The sequence below is a fragment of the Artemia sp. Qi Xiang Cuo genome, chromosome 9, assembly GCF_049724085.1.
Source record: "Artemia sp. Qi Xiang Cuo chromosome 9, ASM4972408v1, whole genome shotgun sequence".
Lineage (NCBI taxonomy): Eukaryota > Metazoa > Arthropoda > Branchiopoda > Anostraca > Artemiidae > Artemia > Artemia sp. Qi Xiang Cuo.
The window spans coordinates 61417658-61432192 of record NC_142802.1 but is presented as its reverse complement, the minus strand read 5'-3'; the positions used below and the strand labels follow the sequence as shown (position 1 = coordinate 61432192).

Here is a 14535-nt window from a genome sequence, read left to right as displayed (position 1 = left end):
AATCACATGGACTGTCACGGCATTTGTATCTGTTGATACAGATTCAGCACCGAACAAGGCCAAATCCATGTCCTTGCTATTTTACTCTCAACTTCAGAGAAATTGTCAGGGAAATATACATCATCTTGAAACGCCGATCAAGGTATGTGGCAATCCTGACGGGTATGATCTGACCAAGGCCTATAAGCCTAGAAGGCATTTTGCCTGGCCAAGCATTTCGGAGGTTCTCAGCAACATTTGAGGGTCTACCCTTACTAGAAGTAGTTTGAAAAGAGGCCATGCTTACTTACTGATACAGCTATGTATGCTGTGTATCAGCATGTATGTATGTCACTGGATTAAACATATTATTTTTCTTCTTCTCGACCATTTATGAAACAATTTTCTATATAGGATTTTTTTCGCTGGACGTTCACGAGTAGTTAGCAGAAAAAGACGAAAATATTTGAAAATCTCCAAATATCGTTTTCAATATCGATATTTGGTTCGATATATCAATGTCAGTATCGGATATCGTCCGACACTACTTTCCTTACAACAACTGAAACAAACTTCGAGAAGTGACAGCTCCTGCTTAGCCTTGAGAAATGTTGCATGTTTAAATTTGAACGTAGCTCTTTGTTTCTACCATGAAAGGTTTTTTTGTGCATCAGTGGAAAAATTTTGATTCTTTTTTTTAATACGTCAAATAAATGACCCGTCCTTGCAAAAGCCTCGGGCTTTTGGCTCGCTTGACCGGATTTTCCGCTCTCATCTTCAGTCCATCTATGCTTCATAAAACCCACTAACTATCACTCTTAGTAGGCCAGTGTGTGAATTTTTTTTAGAATTAAAGGGCTGGGCACACGTAGCTGATTTCGGGAACTGATTTCCATTTTAGCACCAATTATAAAAGAAATCGGTGTTGATTTGACGTTGGAAAATTGTCTAATTTTCGGTGCCGATTTACAAAATCAGTGACGATTTTCATCATGATCATCACAAAAAATAGGGATAAAAATAAATAGTCAGCCAGAGTGTCTGTGGTGAAAGACCCCGCTACTGAGCTGAGATCAATCATGCAACTATTAATTAACTCTAGTTTACTATTTGTGTCCATGATTTTTTGTTTTGAAAATCTCGCGCAATAAATTTTTCTACCGCTATCGTTCGTCCACTGAGCTGCTGAAGTCGGTTCCCGAAATCAGCTACGTGTGCCCAGCCCTTAAATGAACAAACATTTAATTAATGGATACTAAACCAAATAAGCTCCTCCTTAATTACGCCGTTAGGCTGACTCTTAGCAACGGGGATTCCCAGCAACTTCGCTGACGATTCGAGGTTCTACGTTTAGCTTCAAAAATAAGAAAAGTTTTCACCTTATATTCAAAGGCAAATTCAGGCTTGTAAGCAAGTGGTGGTCATGGGGGAGTTTTGGATCAGCTCCCAGCTCCTCTACCGTGGAACTCAGAGATTTATGATTTTTATTTAGTTCCTTGTATGTAGCATGTTATTGGCTGTTTTTTGGCGTTTTCGAATTTGCCGCTCTGCCTTGAATGCTCTCCCCAAATAAATTACTTCTCATCCCTGGTCAGAGCACATGCAGCAGATTTTATTCGGAAGAAAGAGGTAGTTCATACCCAGACCTCATCGTACTATGGCTGTAACTCTGGCTTTTACTTTTCGTTGATCATCAAAATTCGAAGTATTGCCTTATACAAGGCCGTGTCCAGGGGGGGTGGTAGAGGGTTTGAACCCTCCCCCCTGAAATGTTTTTTTGACTCGTAAAAACGTGCCAAAAATAGATATAAACAAATTTTATACGAATTTTTGAGGTTTTTTGTGTACCCCCCCCCCCCCGAAAAAAAATCCTGGTGTAAAACACCCCCCAAAATAAATTCCGGATATGGCCCTTATACCTTACAAATTCACAGGCTCTTACCAAGCCTGTGATCGTCTGCAGGTTTGGCTAATGGCTTATGTATTGTGGAAGGCTGGTCGCCCAGTTCCTTCAAAAGCCAAGCCCTGGCTCTAGCCAGAAACTGCCGCTCTAGCCACATACCATGACCTGACGTTGTTGTGTATGTTGAGAAAGATACTTGCCAAGTTGCTCTTTCCTCTCCCCCACTTTCAACAGACTTCTTGATACACAGCCAATTTTTTTTTCCTTGTTGATATCAACCTATGGTACATTTGTTATAACGATGGGATTTTGAACTCAAACCATACAACTCAGTGCATCAGTGGAGTCTTTGCCTCGCTACATTCTGAGTATGCAAATTGTGTGCTTTATGTGAGTAGTGTGGTAGTAGTGGTGATAGTTGTAGTAGTTTTGATAGCATGCAAATATTGCCTTTTTGATCATCTCCCTTGTCATTTCCCGAATTTTCCAAGTTAATTTACTCAGTTATTCCTGAGTTACGCCCTTTTGACAATCCTTATACATATAATATGTTTTGGTTTAGTTAAAAAATCCTCTCAACATTCTCTGAGAGGCTCACCTGAATCCCCTTCGCATTCTTGGGAAGTAAAGTTCAAGCATGCATACCTTTCTCAATAGCATATATCATAAATAACCAATGAACGAATTGCCTTACTTACAGCGCTTGGCCTGGGGACTGTGGGGAGGTTGACATCACCAAAGACATCATTACTGGACCTTTCAACAATTCTGAACAAAATAGCTCTCTTAAAACTTCGATCGGATTTGTTTTGGGGAATCATAGGCTTCGGTGGCTGATTGCCCTCCATTCTCTTTTGACTCTTAAAAAACACTAAAACTTCCGACTTCCAATCAAATGAGCTCCATCCGATCCAAAGTTTGTACAAACAACCGTTACATAAAAAACCTTATATGCCCCAGGCTGTAGCTTACAACTCTTGCCCTTGGGCTCTGGGGGATTGTGTCCACCCTAAGGACATTGTTATGTGATGTTTGGATTATTAGTAGCAAATGGCTATATCACAATTTCAATCCAATGCATTTCGGGAAAAGAGGTTGTCAGGGAGAGGAGTGGGCTAGTTGCTCTTCATCACGTTTGACTCTTAAAAGCGAACCAAAACTGTACATTTCCAATCAAATTAGCTTCTTATAAAGTTCCCACGACTACCCCTTACATAAAAACCTTGGATGCCCCTGGGGCATGTCTTACAACCCTTACCCCCAGACTCTGGGGGATTGTTTCAGCTCCAAAGGCCTTGTCATGTGACGTTTTTGAACAAATTGCTGTCTCAAAATTTCTATCGGATGCATTTGGGGAAATACGACGTAGGGAGGAGGTGGGTGTGGCTACCCTTCGATCACTTTGACTCTTAAGAAGAGCACTAGAATTTTTAACTTCCACTCCAAAGAGCCCCTTCCGAAGTTTATACGACCAACATTTCAATTAAAAACCTCATATGCCCTTGGGGCATAACTTACAACCCTTGCACTAAAGACTGAAGGGGGGGGGGTTATCATCCTCAAAGCCTTAATGTCCAAACCTTTCAACTACGCTGAACAAAATGGCGACTTCAAAATTTTCATCGGATCTGTTCGAGGAAAGGATGGATGCGGAGGGGGGGGGGGGCTGGTCACCCTCTAGTCACTTTTGACTATTAAAAAGGGTACTAGCCCGTTAAATTTACAATTCGAAGTTTCTACGACAAAAAATAGCCATCTCAAAATTTCTATTAGATGAATTTCGGGAAAATACAAGGTGTGTGTGTGTGTGTGCGGGGGGGGGGGGTCGATAAACCTCCACACCCCTTCTATAAAAATCTTACATGTCCCTAGGGTAGAACTTATAACCCTTGCCCTGAGGGTTGTGGGGGGACTATCATCCTCAAAGACATAATATCTGGATCTTTCAAATACGCTAAACAAAATAATTATCTCAAACTTTTGACTGGATGTGTTTGCGGAAATTATGGGCGTGGGAGGGGGTTTGGTTGCCTTCTAATCACTTTCCACTATTAAAAAGGGCATTAGTGTTTTTATAATTTTCAATCAAATAAGCCCTTTTCAAAGTCTCTATGACAACTCCTGCTTTACTGCTTGACGAAGTACCCTGGTCTAAAAAAAAAAAAAAAAAAAAAAAAAAAAAAAAAAAAAATTGTGTTCATTTATAGAGTATATAAGTAGAGTATGTTTTTATAATCCATGATCATTTTGTTGTTTACTAATCCTTTTATTCTCCGAATGAAAAAGTCAACTACTACTACTAACAATTCACCAGTAGGGTGTATCTTTTGGATTCTACGGGACATATAGCAAATACTTCTACGGGACATATAGCAAATACTTCTACGGGACATATAGCAAATACTTCTACGCGACATATAGCAAATACTTCTACGAGACATATAGCAAATACTTCTACTGGACATATAGCAAATACTTCTACGGGACATATAGCAAATACTTCTACGGGACATATAGCAAATACTTCTTACATGTTTTTTTTTACCATCTATTGAATTCTACAAGGCCCCCGTACCAAACAGGTTTTTTTTCTGGTAGGTATAGTATGCTACCGGTCCTATAGGTAAACATTTCTACAGGTCATTACACCTTTGCCGAGAGGACCGAGTATAACTTGATTGGTGATTAGGATTTGAATAAAAGGAATAGTTTTCTTTACAATTCATATTAGTAAGAGAATTGAATTCAAAGAGAATAGTTTTTATTTGCAGGGATATTAGTGGAGAAAAAAAATGAGTGATGCATTTACATTATTGGAGATTAATGATGGAACCGACAGCAGCAGCAGCAGCGATATACGAGTACCTAATGTAGCTGTGGAAATAACTGCTGGCTGTAGACTATGTCTTGAATGGAACACTATGTATGCTAGATACGTGATATCATTAAGCAAATTTAAGCAGGAGGAGCAGCTGTGTTTTGCTGGAAAAGTAAATATTCTCCATATAAATAAACTTCGGTCAGCATTAGATGTCCTATCGAAATACATTGATGAAAACAAAATGCATCAGTGAATATTATTATTGTAATTATGATCAATAAAACTGTTTCTAAATCAATGGTATTTTTTCTTTTTCCATAGTAGACAAGCGTATATTTTCTAGAGTAGAAAAAAGAAATTCTGGTTAGTCTGAAGTTGATCGTGAGAGAGTTGGGACTAAAAAAAAATGGATAGATTCGGGAAAGATTGAATCATGAGGAATCTAGTTCTTATGGAAAAACGTTTAATTCTAGACGATGATTTTCTAGAGTTGTCTATTCAAAGGAAGATATTTTCTCGAGGAATGCTTGTCGATATAATGAAAACTGATTCTCCATCATTAGACTACTGTATGAAGCTTCTACATCGTGGTCCAAATGCATTTACACAATTTATTGATATATTGATCACGACACGACAAAATGATATTGTGGATATTCTTTTAAACATTATTTTTTAGAAATTTTGGACTTTTTTCATAAGAAAAATAATGCTCAAGGATGATTTACTCCTCTCTCTCTCTCTCTCAGACAATTTTTTTGTTGCTAGCTCAGTTTCATTCTGGCAGTGAGAGAGTTAACACATGACAAAATGTTCCATACATGTCCGTTATGTATGTACACACAGGGCAGCTGGTCATCATGTGAGAATTGCACAATGATTGAGGAGTATGATGAAAAGTGTAGATTATGCAACCCGTCTAAATTACATAGAGAATATGCTGTACAAATTAAAGGTTGTAATTCCTGTCTTGAAGAGGTGTGTGACTCTCATCCTAGAGGTCACCTATGCTCCAATTGTCATTATGATAAATGTAATCAGTGGGAGAATACATACCCCGGTATGATTGGAAAGAATCCTGACCGTGATTTTAGTTTACTGGTACGATATTGGTATCGTCGTGGTTTTAGATTGTTCTGGGAGGATAAGACAGGTCAACGATTCAACTGTTGGAACAACAAAAGAATATTGTTTCTACGTCATCGTTGTGAAGACACTGGGTGTTATGATTATAAACCCACTGATTTTTATTTGGCTGTGACGGAATGTAATTCGACACTTGAGGACACTGTTTGTGAAATTGCTTCAAATACGCAAATTGAAACATGTGAATTCTATAGAATGAATGAGAATAGTATCATTGACTATACAAAGAGATATGACAAGAGTGAAGTCACACTCTACTGTAGAAAATGTGACCCTGACATTGCACTACATCAGGATCAGTACACTGTGAATTCAGATAATCTACCTGCACTAGTTGTTGTCGACAAATACCTAGTAGTAGTGGATGAAATCTAAAGAGTAGAAAAGTCGTTTTATCATGTATATAAATTTTTTTTATTAATAAACAATTTCACATACATCTTTAGAACATTTTATTCTTAGGTCACTAAAATCAATATTAAATAAACTTGTAATTATATTCTCAACTAGAAATTCTTTAAATTTAGGTAAGTAAAATTAGATGTTGAAAAACTGCTTGTATGTTTAGCCACGACATCTGAAAATGAAATAGAGTAGTGCATGAAAGCCACATGTATTAGTCATTAAATCCTGTTCTCTTCGTTGATTTTGAATAATGCTTTTCCCCCTGCTTTCCATAAAGTTGCTGATGTATGGAGCATATAATTTATACGATATGCCAAGAGGATCAAAAAATTCAATATTCCTTGCTGTTTGAAAGATGCATAGCCAATGACCGGTCTTCAAAGTCGATGGACTGCTATTAAAAATGATTAGGGTATTGTTAACACTTTGAATTTTTTCAATGAAGTCCGAGGGTATGCAATAGGACTTGTACTGGGACATGTATGGATCCATACTAAATACGTTGATTATTTGGTTTGTGTTCATGGTGCTAGGTCTAGTAGAACACTGCCGTCGGGCGTGATTCAAATTGACTCAGTGATATTAGCGTGATACTCTCAGTCAGAGCATTGGCAAATATACACTCTAAACGCGCATTCTCAGTTCTTACTATGGTCACATCCTGTGTGCCTGACAAGTCAGAAACAAAAGCCCCGTGATTTTTTGAAAACATTGAATCAGTTATTTCACTTTCAAATAGTTGAGAGTCATGATCTAAGGATTGCAGTATCAATTCGTACAGAGTTATATAGGATTTTTTGTCAAACGATAGAGTGTACAGTGGAATACCATTCACTTTGCACACGAGGCTAGATAGATCGAAAAAATTAAAATCATGGGGGGATTCAGTCCAGGATCCAACGTCACTGCCACTCTTCACAAAGGCCAAAGCCAATTTTGATGGGATTTCTCCATTGATAAATGATGAATCGCTATAGCTACGAGAGCCGGTGGCACTGTGACGTTGATTGGTGATTGTATGGGGGACAAGAAGTTTAATGTTGTTACCATAGGCTCTTAGCTTCTCCACTGCCAATGCAACAGAGCTCATAACTTGTTGTTTTCAGACGTGGAGACTTGCCGATGTGATAATGACATTTTCATCGGGTGCTGCAGGAAGTGTTTTTCTCAAAATGAAATTCGATGTGGCCATCTGTAACTTTATGTCAATCTTGACATTGGGGGGTAGCCATTGGGATATATTGAATATCTCATGATTTAATTTTCCTACTAGAGGATACTCCTGGGTCACTGCAGTAGTCAACTCACCGTCAGTATCAACACATGTTCGATATTCATAGCCCAATGATTGTCCTCTCAACTCTTTGTACGCCTTTGGCGTCATCATCATAAATTGTATGTAGCTTGCATAGTTTGATAAATTATTGCTAGTGCTCACCAATGTTCCATTAATAAATACATTAATTTGTTTGAATAGGTTGTGTAGAATACAGTTTTCATAAGAGAGACCATCGCCGGCATTTGGAGTTGTATTATCTGACCTTTTCTTCACCGCAACATTTAAATCAATAAATGTTGACGACAAATCAATGAAATAGTCTTCATTGGAAAATATTTGAAAGTGTATATTTTCCGAGAGGGGTTGTTGAGGGTGAAATTGTTCATAGTAGACATACTTGACACTGACATCAACATTTTCAGCATTGAATAGATTCAATGAGGTACTGATTGATGGATATGATTCCTTGTGGGGGAGAAAAGTCATCTTAAGAGAAGAAATCCTTCTTTGATCTAACAATCTTTTTCTTTTTCTTCTTCTGCTGCTTATTGGCCTTCGTTGTTTTATTTCTCAAAGTCCTTGTTGATGTCCTTTGCTTCCTGCCTGGGTTGAGACTGATGAGTGAATGACGCGAACGCATCCTTTTCAATCCCTACCCATTTTTTCGACATTTTAATTGTTCACCAACAGCTCTTGCTGAAGATCAAATATTTTCCTTAACACTCTCCTTGAAATTCTTGCCCGATCCCCAGTCCTGTAGTGTGGAGGCAGTAAAATTTGATGCAGCAGGTACAAGATATTTTCTGGAAAGGGTTAGAGCAGAACGAAATAGCCTAGCAAACCAGCTACCAAGACCATAGCCAGACATTTTAGTACGCCCCTTATGGTAGTCTAGTCCATTGCCTATTTGACGTGGACTCAAAGCACCAAGATAACAATCGATATCGGGACAGACAAATGGAATTCTTCTATTGTTCATTTTTTTAGGTTATTGTACCGTCGTCGTTGATAATGGGTCGAAAATGACATGTAATCACTGCTAAGCCTTTTGAAATTGCTAGAAAATCACCTAATTCAGTTCTTAGTGTTAACTGAAAGAGTTCCAAATAGGAAGTGCTTACGGGAATATACTGAAGATGCTTTATATTGTAGTGATGAACATGCTCTTGACTGGTTTTTCGTTCAAGAACTCGTATGAGGGGAACATTTGAATTACAAACCCGAAATGTTTCCACAAATGAAGCGTAGAGAAATATACAATTTTACGTGGAGAAGTCAGGTTGGTAGTCAGCAAAAATGAAATTAGTGTTTCCAGCACTTCTACCATTGATTATATTGAGCTTAAAGCCAAGAACATCCTTTAAGTTATCATTGAGAATAACCTTTTTATTGGCAATAGGTGAACTAATGTAGATCTTGCCCTCCTCCTTTGAATAGGTGAAATGAAAAGCTCCTTTTTTACGAACAGAAATTCTTTTATTGATAGTACGACATAAATCATTCATGCAGGTGAGCTCCTCGTAGGGTAATTCAATATATGGATAATCCATCCAATTGGTTTTTGAATTTGTTCTTGATCACCTGGTGGTGGCGGCTAATCATAGGGTCTAATTTTTATTTCATATTTATGATCCTTTCTCTGGATGTTATAGGTATTTTTGAGAATACAGTCGACAAGAGCCACTTCATATGCACCGTCAAATTTGATGGCGGGTGAGAGTTTTGTCCAAAAATCACTTGTCGTATTCAAGTCATTGTAGAGAGGATTGGAAACGTTAGACACGGATGTTACATAAAAATCATTGGACATTGTCAATATCTTCAAAACCGATCAAAGAATCAAAATCTGAGTTGTATCCTATCCACTGAACAAGTAAATGTTTCTTACCCCTGCGAGTAGGTGTTTTAAATATCTTTTCAATTTGATAGATTTCACTAGCATTTTTAACTTTTTGCAATTCAGTCATGAAAGCCACCGAGAATATCTTTATCTTTGGTATCACGCAGGCGATAAGTTATGGGTTTAGTGTCTAGGATTTTTACCATTTTAAAAAGTTCGGTGGACCACAAGTAATTCCCCTTTTCAAAAACATTAGTAGTTCTATTAGTTCGAACAGTATCACCCACATTGAATTTATTTTTCTTCTTCTTGACTTTTGATTCATTTGAATACTGTTTAAGACAGAATTAAGGTTCATCTTTACTCGAATGGTGATTGTCTATTGGTTAAGAGTTGGACTACGGGCGAGGAGGACGCTGATAGATGCTCAAACTGGTTGGATCTAGGCCATTTGTCAAAGATGATGAATTCTATAAAACAACATATCTCGACCTTCAAATCCGAAATGTTCATATCACTCTCTTGGCCCATGCAACCTTTATAGGACTGTGACTATGATAGAGCAGTGTACTATATTTCTCTAGTACTATTGCAACATGGGGATTAACAAATTCACTACCGCGATCCGTTTGAATTTTTTTTATATGAATCCTTTTAGAGAATACTTTCAATGGCCTGAGCAACTTCAACACCTCTCTTTGATCGCAATGGAATTGCATATGCAAAACGACTAAAAACACTGATTGCAAGTAGAATGTACTTGTACGGTGTATTGTGACGTCTTTGAAGCTCATCTAGAGTCAGGAGATCTGTTTGCATTATTTGCAATGAGTAAAAGGCTTTAGTTTTTCGATATTGATTGGCATGAAGTCTATGATTTCTATGCAGAGTGTAACTTGGTTCATTTTGTAGATAGTCTTGTACACTTTTAGTGTGAACACCCGTGACTTTGGAAAGAGTTGTGGGGGAACTTAAACTCCCCGCCTCGCCAATATTTTCATAAACACCTTTCAGAACTTCAGCCATTTTGAACGTAAACACGTTGTGTAATGTCCGCTACCCTTTTGTATACGGGCTGCTGGTGGGGACGTTGACTTGATACGTCTTCGCTTTTGTCTAGCCATCAGTGGTGTGCTAGTATTTTCCAAAATTGATTTAAAATCTTCTTCTTCTTCTTCTTCAAGTTCATATTTTAATGTTGATGATGATGATGATGATGATGCACGTTAATTTAATTTTTTTAGAATTTGTCTATTGCCAATAAGACTTTTGGGGAAGTTTAATGTATTTAGAAATTTGTATAGATGAGTGTCAAATGATAATAGTCCTTTACGATTCGTAACCATGTCATACATTAAATCAAGTAGATTATAGCTCTTGCCCTGAATTATAATCCTTTCTCTATTGATCTCAACTTGAATTTGACCACTTTCAAAGAGATGGATTAGGAGTCGTGTAAATTTTTCACCCTATGATTTGGGCATCAGAATTCAAAATTTCAATACAAATGAATCCAATTCCTCCTTCTTTAATTGTGTTCCAGTGCAGCAGCAGCAGTAGACTCTTGAGAAGATGATTCTTTTTTGGGATCAGCAGCAGCAGCAGTGGGCTTTGATCGATAGTGTTTGTCCACTCGGCGAAGTGCATCTTGAAGTAAAATCAGTTTTTTTATCATCATCAATAGTTTCATTGTCAAGGAATTGACTCAGATTGTTCTCAAAGTGTTTCACGGGTGAGAGAACGAGTTCTCTTGGAATCAAGTTAGTTTGTTTTGTCTGTCTCAAGAGAGTTTTGTTTTTACAGGTCTTGAACTTATTGGTGGACACATCGTGCAATAAAATCCATCTGCCTGACACAGATGCTTTTTATTTTAATTATACCCTTTGTGCTTAGAGTTAAATGCACGCTCAATAAAACCATATTGCTTTACCTGTTGCTAAACTAATTCTGGCGGTTAAACATTACCCTCAGTCAAATTTAAACAAAGTTCAGATATTAGATTAATGAAATAATTGTAAATAACATGTTTGAGTATGGCTTTTCTAAGCGGAGGTTTTGAAATGCTTAGAACTGAAAACAAATGCCTATTTTCATGTGCTTGCTTCAGTGTCATGATAGTGACTAATAGGTCTTTTTAGCGTTCACTGGGAGATATACTGTAATTCCATTGTCGAAAATATATTTGACTACACGCAGATCCTCGGATGTATTTTGATTAAGATCCAATAGGATATGACCATGGGGTTTATTAGTTGCCTGATTGTATGCTGAGAGCAAAAATTTAGGGGCTCTTGGATGGATTTGTTTATTGTGGGTTATTAGCGCGCTAGAATCAAGAACAATCCTTTAGATGATATAATAGGTACAGTTCAAATCAAGTGTTCGAATACATTTGCTCTGATGAAAAAGATTCTGTAGAACTAGAGTAATGAAAATATGTTCATGATGAGAGATAATAGTGAACAAATGCAGCATTTGCTGGGACCATTTTTCAATAGATTCAGCCAGATCGTCAATGATCAGCCAAGAGTTTGGTTCAATAATGTTGAAAACATCAAGTCCCTGTATGAACTGTATCTGCACTGATCCCCTGGCAGCAGCAATTGCTTTTATTTTATTGTATGACTCCTACCAAATATTATAGCAATAGTAGATTTTTTTCGGCTTTTCCGCAAACATTTTACCACAATTTTAAATTATTTTAGTTAAGAGTGTTGTTTTGCCCGACATTGAGGGCCCACACAGAAAGGATCTGAATGGTGTTTTAAATTGATACATGTTCCTTTCAACAGTTCACCTGGACAACTAACTGTAGACCCTAATTGTCTAATGACTAAATAATTTTTACCTACTACTACTACTCTGTTCTTCAAGAAGAAGACAAAGACGAATAAAGAATCATATTTTTTCTTTTATTATGTGAAAATAAAAAAGTAACAATACATTGAAAAAAAAATACACTTTTTAAAATTTATTCATAATAAGAAATACAACATTTACATGGGTGCACAGAGAGAAAAAACACTTTTTTTTGTTTATTTATAGAGAAAAAAAATACAACATTAAATTAGAGAGAGAGAGCACTTGAAAAAAAAAATACACTTTTTAAAATTTATTTATAATAAAAAATACAACAGCATTTACATAGGTACAGAGAGAAAAAACATTTTTTTTTTATAGAGAAAAAAAACATTAAATTAGAGAGATGGCACTTGAAAAAAAAAAATCTGCTCTAAGTCCAAAAAAAAAGATAACTTTGGTGACGGGGTGCCCCCCGCGCTGGCGGCGGCGGCCCCCCCCGGGCCGCGAGGCCCCCCCCCCCAAGGTTTTTTTAGGAAATTATTTACAGGACTTTATTTAAACCGAGACTTTCCCTGTGGGCAATACATTCGATCCGGTCTGAAGTTAAATAGTGTCCAAGGGGGAGGGTGGTCACACCATCTTGACAAACATAGACCTTGTCGGAAATGGTACTCATGGCTATTTTTTCTACATTTACAGTAAAGTTCCTGTAGTTCAATGAACGAATTGCCAACAATTTGGCTCGTGGAATTGCATTTTCAACAATACAAATTCCTATAAATGTTCATGTCGAAATTCTTGTCAACATAGCGCATGGGTACTCCTTTGCAACGTTTCTTGATTTCCTCGTCGTATGTCTGTATAAAGTACACCTTCGGACCTACAAACATACCACGGGAAATCAAGTCGCTTCCTGTTTAAGATTTAAAAAAAAAAAGCTGATTGGGCGCCCCACGTTTTACTATCACAGGGTAAAAACCACCACTCCAATTGGTGTAGTCCATCCGTGAACTGATAATTTCACCGTGCGCCAAATCATCAATTAGATTTGGTGTTTTTACTTTGAGCAGTAGAGAATCCGTGTCACCGTAGCAGACCTCTACTTGCCCATTTTCCGGCCACTGTACCCTAGCCACATTGTAGTAGAATTCCAACATGAGCTTTTTTGATATCTCCAAGATAGCACTGCCTGCAGCAATATTTTTATTCAAGACAATGTGTCTTTTTTTCCTATTCAAAAGTACCATGTCCGGGCCAACGATTGTAAAGGAAGTGTAATTGGGATCGGCAATAATTTGAGCACATTGTTTGGGGTCGGTCACAACGTCACAACGATTCCTATTGCGAACACTCTCCCACATTTTTCCGAAAGCCGAATTTAAAATTAGTCTATAAATTTCTTTTTTGGCTTTCGGTTCTGCTGCAGAACGTTTGCCGACAAAAGTGTCAACAAATGTTTTCAAATATGGTTTTCGACAAAAATCAAGTGCTCGGTGAACCTGTGTGACGTTGAAACCGTTGTTACACATCCATTTTAACGATACTTGATTCACAAATATATGTTTTTCTGGTAGAAAGTCAGCAATAAGTTTTGTTTTGAAGGTGCGCAATGCAATCCGTCCACCTCGACTAAACGCCTATTGCAAGGACTCAAAGAGTCCTTAGTCACAGGTATATTGATACATGGGAAAACAAAATCCTTTACTGAATCGTGAAGCTCGACTGGTATCTCTCCGTCAATTTCAAAAAAATATCCCACCGTTCCATTCTCATCAACACTGCTAATGTTGGGGAACTGGAGAGCTTGAGGGTCATTGAGCCATATATAGTCATCGTGATGTAGTGCACAATGGGACATGGCCGAGGGATAGAGAGACTTCATATCGAGGAAAACTGCATTCGATTTTGTCCCTGTCTTCTCTCCTGTTGTATCAGTTTCCAAGATACGGTCTCCGTGAAAAACAAAACCCCCCTCATTGACCTCTCTATGAGCAGATGCTGATCAATATCTGTAATTAGCCCAATGTTTTCTCCACTAATTTTTAGGATGAGGTCCATCACTAGATGAGGCGAAGAAAAATAATAACCCAAATCAAGATTAAACTCCTCATAGATTTTATCCGTATTTCTACACATAATGTCTAACAGGGTTAACACGTCACTCGACAAATACAGCTTCCAGTAGTCATACCCATTGTTACACCCTCCCCCTGCCCAAACTTTTTTAGCAAAACTGTATTCCTAGGAGATGCACCTATGATCATAAAGACTGTCGTATAACGATTCAATACAAGGAATAGTTTCTTCGGCAAATATCGACATGGATCAATAATTGTCATAAGGATATATGCCCTTGATCG

The 14535-nt window shown here is 37.6% G+C and overlaps 1 protein-coding gene across 3 annotated transcripts in view; it reads left to right on the top strand.

Annotated features, from left to right (window-relative positions):
• Positions 1-14535, top strand: part of Kul (Kuzbanian-like) — a 314434-nt gene that overhangs the window by 43509 nt on the left and 256390 nt on the right. The window lies entirely within an intron of this gene.